Genomic DNA, 8072 nt, shown 5'->3' with positions numbered 1-8072 from the left:
CTGGCTTTAGTATCAGGGTTATGTTGGCTTCACAGAATGAGTTCAAGAGTATTCCTTCCTTTTCTATGCTCTAAAAAAGCTTGAGTAGTACTGGTGTTAGCTGTTCTCTGAAAGTTTAATAGAATTTTCTGGTGAAGCTGTCCAGACCATGGCTTTTTTTTTTCTCTTCAATTTCTTCTTATGGGTCTGTTTAGTTTTTAAATCTCAGTTTGTGTTGGTTTAGGTAGGTAGTGTGTTTCTAGAAATTTGTCCATTTCCTCTAGGTTTTCAAATTTGTTGGAGTGCATTTTTTCATAGTATTCTGTTATGACCCTTTTTATTTCAGTTGGTTCTGTTGTGATATTACCCATCTCATTTATTATTAGGGTTATTTCCTTCCTCTCCTGTTTTTCTTATGTCAGTTTGGCCAATACTTTGTTGATTTTGTTGATCTTTTCAAAGAACCAATTGTGGTCTTGTTGATTCTATTGTTTTTCTATACTCTATTTCATTTATTTCTGCTCTAATCTTCATTATTTCCTCTCTTCTGGTGCCTGAGGATTTGTTTTGCTGCTCTCTTTCTATTTTTCAAGTCGTGTGGCTAATGTTTTGATTTTGGCCCTTTCTTCTTCTTTTTAGATGTGTGCTTTTATGCTATAAGTTGGCCACTAAGCGCTGATTTGCTGTGTCCCAAAGGTTTTGGTAAGGTTTGTTTTCATTCTCATTTGATTCTATGAGTTTTTTTCTTCCATCCTTGGTTTCTTCTATTACCCATTAGTTTTTAAGCAAGATGTTCAGTTTTCACAATTTGATTTTTTTTTTTTTTCTCTTAATGCTTCTGTTATTGATTTCTACTTTCATGGTATTATGATCAAAGAAGGTGCTTTGTATTATTTTGATGATTTGAATTATTTTAAGGCCTGCTTTGTGGCCTAAAATGTCATCTATTCTGGAGAATATTTCATGTGCGTTGGAAAGAATGTATACTTTGCTGCCGTTGGGTGGAGTGTTCTGTATACGTCTATGAGGTTGAGTTGGTTGATTGTGGCATTCAGATCTTCTGTATATTTATTGATGTTCTAGATGTTCTATTCTTCATCAAAAGTGATGTGTTCAAGTCTCCTACTATTATTGTGGAACTATTTCTCCTCTCAGTGCTTTTGCTTTTTTTTTTTTATGTACTTTGGAGTCCTGTCATTTAATGCTTATGTATTTATCATGATTATGTCCTCCTGGTGTATTGATCTTTTAATCATTATATAGTGTCCTTCCTTATCTTTTATGGTGGATTTTGCTTTAAAATCTGCTTTATCAAGATTAGTCCAAAGGACTAATAGACCACATCTACCATGGCCTCCACTAGACTGTACAATAGAACTAGATGATGCTCAGCTACCACCACTCACCTTTCTGACAGGGATCAAAATAAAGGGTCCAGGACAGAGCTGGAGAAAAATGTAGAACAAAATTCTTACTCAAAAAGAAAGATCAGACTTGCTGGTCTGGCAGAGACTGGAGAAACCCTGAGAGTATGGTCCCCAGACACCCTTTCAGCTTAGTAATGAAATCATTCTTGAAGTTCACCCTTCAGCCAAAGATTGGACAGGCCTATAAAACAAAATGAGACTAAAGGGGCACACCAGCCCTGGGGCAAGGACTAGAAGGCAGGAGGGGCAGGAAAGCTGGTAATAGGGAACCCCAGGTTGAGAAGGGAGAGTATTGACACATTGTGGGGTTTTAATCAATGTCATAAGACAATATGTGTACTAACTGTTTAATGAGAAACTGGTTTGTTCTGTAAAACTTCATCTAAAGCATAATTTAAAAAAATAAAGAAAGCCTGTTTTATCAGAGATTAATATAGACACTCCTGCTCTTTTTTGTTTATTGTTTGCTTGATCTATTTTTTCCTATCCTTTGAGCTTTAGTTTACTTATGTCTTTCTGTCTAAGGTGTGTCTCTTGTAGACAGCATGTAGATGGATCTTCTTTTTTTACTCATTCTGCCTCTCTTTTTGTCTCTTTACTGATGAATTTAGGCTATTTACATTCAGTATAATTATTGATAGGTATGAGTTTACTGCTGTCACTTTGATGTATTTTTGTGTGTGTGTGGTGTTGACGGTTTCTTTGTTCTGCTTAATTTTCTGTCCTGAGTTCTTTTTGTTTATGTATTTTCATCTCTTTCATTATTGTTGGTTTTGTGTTTGCTGAGTCTGTATGTTTTTCTTCTTTTTTATTTTGATGGGTAGGTTTTTTAGCTTTCTTTGAGATTAACTTGAAATTCAACTTTATTTTCTAAGTTTAGACCAGTCTTTTATTTCTTGATATTGTCTTGACTTCCTCTCCATATGGAAATCTATGACCACATCAATTATCCCACTTTTTCTTTTGACACTGTCATCATTTACATGTTGACATCTCTGGTTCCCTATTTTCAGAATATTAGCTTTGTTTTGTTTTTGTGAATTCCCCATCTAGGTTGGTATCTGGTTGATCTGTCCTGTGTCCTAGTCTTGGATTGTTGTCTGATGTCGGTTCTCTAACTAGAGAACTCCATTTAATATTTCTTGTAATTTTGTCTGGTTTTTACAAATTCCTTTAATTTCTGTTTATCTGGAAATGACCTAGTTTCACCATCGTATTTGAGAGACAATTTAGATGGATATATAATTCTTGGCTGGCCATTTTTTTCCTTCAAGCCTTAATATATGTCATCGCATTGCCTTCTTGCCTGCATGGTTTCTGCTGAGTAATCAAAGATTAGTCTTATTGGTTCTCCTTTGTAGGGGACTTTTTGTTTATCCCTAGCTGCTCTCAGGATTCTTCCTATCTCTTTGGTTTTGGCAAGTTTGATTATGATATGTCTTGGTGACTTTCTATCACGTATGGGTTTCATTGAGTTTCTTGGATGGATACCTTCTAATCTTTCATGATATTAGGGAAGTTTTCTGCCAGCTGATCTTCAACAATTCTGTCTGTGTTTTCCATTACCCAACCCTGTACTGGTACTCCAATCACTTTGTAGGTTTTTCCTCTTGATAGTATCCCACAAAATTCTTGGGCTTTCTTCATTTTTTTTTTTTTTTCTGAGTTTTCCTCAAGCAAATGGATGTCAAGAAATTTATCTTCTGTCTCACTGATTCTGACTTCCATTGTCTCAATTCTGCTCCTACAATCTTGTATTGAGTTGTCTAATTATGAAATTTTATTTTGTTAATGTCTTGAATTTCTAGTTGCTATTTGTGTATGGTTTCCAGCAGCCTGTTTATTCTGTTGTTTTGTTCTTGTATTTTTTTCCTGAATTCTTGTATTGCTTTGTCTGTGTGTTCCTTGGTTTGGTCTGTGTTTTGTCTGATCTCCTTCTTAGTCTCTTAGAGAGCTCTGTATATTAGTCTTTTGAATTCTTTATCAGGTAGTTCCATTGTCTTTTTTTCCTCCAGAAGGTTTTCTGTTTCTTTATTTTGGTCACTTGCTGGAGCCATCTTGTCCTGCTTCTTTACGTGATTTGATGTTGATCATTGTCTACCAGGCATCAATAAGTTATTATATTTATTCAGTTATGTATTTACTATATTTTTGTATGTTGTGTCCTGTATTTTTGTTTCATTTTGTTTTGTTTAGATATGTCCAAGTAGGCTGGGCGTGTGTGCTATTCTGGTCATTGGCATCACTGAAGCTCTCACCTTCTGTGTTCAGGTGGTCAGAGCAGCTACTAGGTGTGTGAGCCCAGGAGTCTGTTCACTGTTCTTGCAGGGGTGCTGGAGATGTAGGCAAAGATTTTTGGTGAGGTGATGAATCTGTCCTGCTGGTCACGTGGCTGAGGGTGCAGGAGGTGTTCTCCCTGGTCATTGGATTGGATGTTGTGTGTGTGCTCCACTGCTTACTGGCTGGTTGGGGCACAGGTGTCTGGGTCATCAGTCACTGAGTGTGTGGTGCAGATACTCTCACCTACAGTCTTGGATGGGCAGGGCTGCATGGGGGTGTTCAGAGCAGCACAGGTCTCTGGTTGAATTGGGGGGGCGATATGGCAGGAAAGGCAGGGAGATGTCAGCTGTCCCTGCATGCCTGGATGGAGAGCATGACCCTGTTCATGTCACCAAGCAGTGGGAGGGGAATGCAGCCTGTCCTTGGGTGCCTGGTGCCGTTGGCTGGAGGGATTGGGAAGCACCACTAATTCTCAGGCCCCTGTCATGGGCAGTGTCTTAGTCATCTAGTGCTGCTATAACAGAAATACCACAAGTGGACGGCTTCAACAAAGAGAAATTTATTTCTTCACAGTAAAGTAGTCTAAAAGTCCAAATTCAGGGTGTCTTCTCCAGGGGAAGGCTTTCTCTCTCCGGTGCCTCTGAAGGAAGGTCCTTCTCATCAATATTCCCCCAAACTAGCAGCTTCTCTGCACAGGAACCCTGGGTCCAAGGGATGCACTCTGCTGCCAGTGCTTCTTTCTTGGTGATGTGAGGTCCCCCCTCTCTGCTACCTTCCCTTTCCTTTTATCTCTTGAGAAATAAAAGGTGGTGCAGGCCAAACCCCAGGGAAACTCCCTTTACATTAGATCAGGGATATGACCTGGTAAGGGTGTTACAATCCCACCCTAATCCTCTTTAACATAAAATTACAATCACAAAATGGAGGACAACCACAGAATACTGGGAATCATGGCCTAACCAAGTTTATACACACATCTTTGAGGAGACATAATTCAATCCATGACAGGTGGCTAGATGAAGTGGGTGGTGCCACCAGCCCTCAGGCCCCTGGTGTGGGTGGTTGAGGCCCCTTGTTAGAAATTGGGGCAGTGTCAAATGACACAAATCTGCATCTCCACTTCCCTGTTGCAGGTGAAAATGGGCTTCAGGCAGATGTCCTGCCTGTTCATCCTAATGAGGGTGTGCCACACTGTATCATCTGGCAGGGCGCTACTGACAGTAATCAGCAGGAGTGAATGGTGCCACAAGTCCGGGGACCCCCTATGTCAGTGGCTGGGCAAAGCAGCTGCCTCCAGGCCCATCCATGAGTTCCTGGCTTAAAGAGCGTGGTTTCCAATGGGACTTGTGTTGGAGTGGGGAGGGGAATGAATGAGGGGAAGGAAGTGCTCCTTGGCTGTGGAGCTTAGGTGGGAGGGAAGGGTTATGGTGCACATGCGGTGGTTTGGGAGCTTGCAATTAACTTTTGCAGGTCTGATATCACTCTTCCTTGTCCTTTCCGAAAAAGAGGACCTCAGCTGCTCATTAGATCCTGCTAGCGAGAGGCAGTACAACAGCACAGTTAAGAACAAGGACTCTCAAGTTATTCTGCCTCAGTTCAAATCCCTGACTCCATTGCTAACTGCATACCCTTGAACAAGTTGCTTAAGTTCCTGTGCCTCAAATTCCTCATTTTTAAAATAGAAAAGATAATAGTATCTACCTAATAAGATTGTTATGAGTCTTAAATAAGTTAATATTGGTAAAATGTCTAGTATATGATAAGCTAATGAAAGTATTCATTAAATAGTTAAAAGACAATAATAAATCCAAGAATATGTTTCTTTGACTTTGCTACGTTGTCTTCACATTTTTCTGTATCATTTTTGATTAGTTTATCCTCATAACTTTCATCTTCAACAGTATTATTGTTATTATTATTGCTATAGTAGCATTATCTTGGCCAAGCTAATTACCTCATAATCTATTAGTCTCATCTATATCTGTGATAAATAAAACTCATTACATGGAAGTTCTATGGGATATCAAGCCCAATTTCAGGCTTTTCCCAGAATAGATGAGAAAGTAATGAAACAGTGTTATTTATTAATAATCTATACAGGCAAAAGAGTACAGCTATCCCGCAAATAGTCACCTTGAAAATGTTATTCCAACGATGCTAGCGTAGTTAAAAATATTTTTGGCACTCACAGGCCAATAAAAATTAGAGCTAGAAAAATACAATTGTTTTACAGACATACACTGCATTTACCAAAAATATTTTTAGCAGGTCATTTTGCCCTTTTCCCAGTCTTTAGTGCCTTTTCTTTATCTCTTTCCATTTGCCTATTCTCTCTTTCTTCTCACACCAGGACATAAATTACACTCAGTGAAGGTCATACTCTCTGAAAAACAAACAAGAGTTACTGACATCAAACGTTGTTATCTGTATCCTATCAAAAATAACTGAAGCAAAGAATTTCTAAAGGTCGTGGCTACATACTTTGACTAGTGGAGCAAAAGAAATACACAGTAAAATATAAATTAATATCTCAAAAAATTACCCTGCCACACATCAAAATCCCAATTTGATGGCTTTTCTTATTTTAAAGAGTTGGCTCTGAATAACTTTTGACTATGTCAAAAATCAGTTCTACTTACACTCAATTACTTTGACATCCCTTAAGGACATTCAAAAGATTCTGTCAACCCTGAGATAGAACCAGCAAGGTAAATTCTTAAGTTATGAAAAAATAAGGTTAACTTGAAAATATGAAAACACACTTTTCATTTTAAAAGCACTATGTTGATAACCAGAGCCCTGGTGGCACAGAGGTTAATAGCTCCGGCTGCTATCCAAAAGGTCAGCAGTTCTAACACGCTAGCCCACTCCTTGGAAACCCTGTGGGGCAGTTCTACTTTGCCCTATAGTGTTGCTCTCAGTCAGAATTAACACAAAGGCAACAGGATTTTGGGGGGGGTTATAACAAATCAAGAAATAACTCACACTAACATAGTACTTACTATAGGCCATGTATTAAACTCATTCCATCCTCACATGAGATAGATCCTATTATTATCTTCACTTACAGATGAGAAACCTCAGTAACAAAAGGATTAAGCAATTTGCCCAAGGTCACATAAATGGCAAGTGGCAGAGCCAAGATCTGAACCCAAATTGAACATTAGTGCCAGACAGCATGACTTTAAAAAAAAAAAAATTATGTTATGTTGAGAAGTAACAAAGCAATCAAAAGAGAATCTTTTTCCTCAGGCTTAAATGCTCACTAACCTACCATCCCATTTCTGAATTGCTGTAAATGTTAGTAAAGAGTTCCTTGTTTTGAAGTGTAGTCTACCTCTGCAGGGGACCTGCCTGCCTGCTGGCCTGAGGTTCACCCTCTGGAGCTGCACAAAAAAGTCTCATCATATGGCAGTTCTTCAAATACATGTACTGTCATGTCCCCCTTAGCCTTCCCTTCATTCTTTGGTTCCTTTAATTTAACAAAACTAAAGCCCACTGAGGCAATTTAGTGTAGTTGTTCAGAGCATGTGTTTGGGAAACCTCCAAACTCTGCAATTTACCAGCTTGTAAATTCGCATAACTTCCCTAAATCCTCTCAACCTCCAATGCCTCAAGTGCAAAGCAAGGATAATAATAATTCCTACATCATAACACTGTCCGAAGGATTGATTTAGATAGCACATGCGAAGCTCTTAGCATCTGCCTGGCATTTAAGTGCTTAAAATAACTGTTACTTGTTCTCGTTATTATCGTTACTCTTTATTGCCCAGTGTTTAGCGGCTGCAGTCCCTCCCTGCTCAAAGTGAGAGAAGTACAGGATGACCTACATAATACAGTGTCTGATGTCAGCATGACACAATGTCACAGAAAGTGGCTTACCCCAAATTCTCCTAAAAAGACCAGACTTAATGGTCTGACTGACACTAGAAGGACTCCAGTGGTCATGGCCCCCAGACCTGCTGTTAGCCCAAGACAGGAACCATTCCCACAGCCAACTCTTCAGACAGGGATTGGACTGGACAACGGGATAGAAAAAGATGCTGGTGAAGAACGAGCTTCTTAGATCAAGCAGACACATGAGACTATATTGGCATCTCCTGTCTGTAGGGGAGATGAGAGGGCAGAGAGGGTCATAAGCTGCCCGAATGGACACGAAAAGAGAGAGTTGAAGGAAGAAGCAGGCTGTCTCATTAGGGGGAGAGCAATTAGGAGTATATGGCAAGGTGTATATAAATTTTTGTATGAGAGTCTGACTTGATTTGTAAACTTTCACTTAAGGCACAATAAAAATTAAAAAAAAAAAAAAGTGGCTTAGATGCTTCACCAAGTGAATTGCAAAAGTTGCAAGTTGCAAAAGTTACCTGGTTCCTTAATAGACCGGCA

The sequence above is a fragment of the Loxodonta africana genome, chromosome 10, assembly GCF_030014295.1.
Source record: "Loxodonta africana isolate mLoxAfr1 chromosome 10, mLoxAfr1.hap2, whole genome shotgun sequence".
In the NCBI taxonomy this organism is placed as follows: Eukaryota; Metazoa; Chordata; class Mammalia; order Proboscidea; family Elephantidae; genus Loxodonta; species Loxodonta africana.
The sequence above is the reverse complement of the archived record's forward strand: the minus strand, read 5'-3'. Positions refer to the sequence as shown.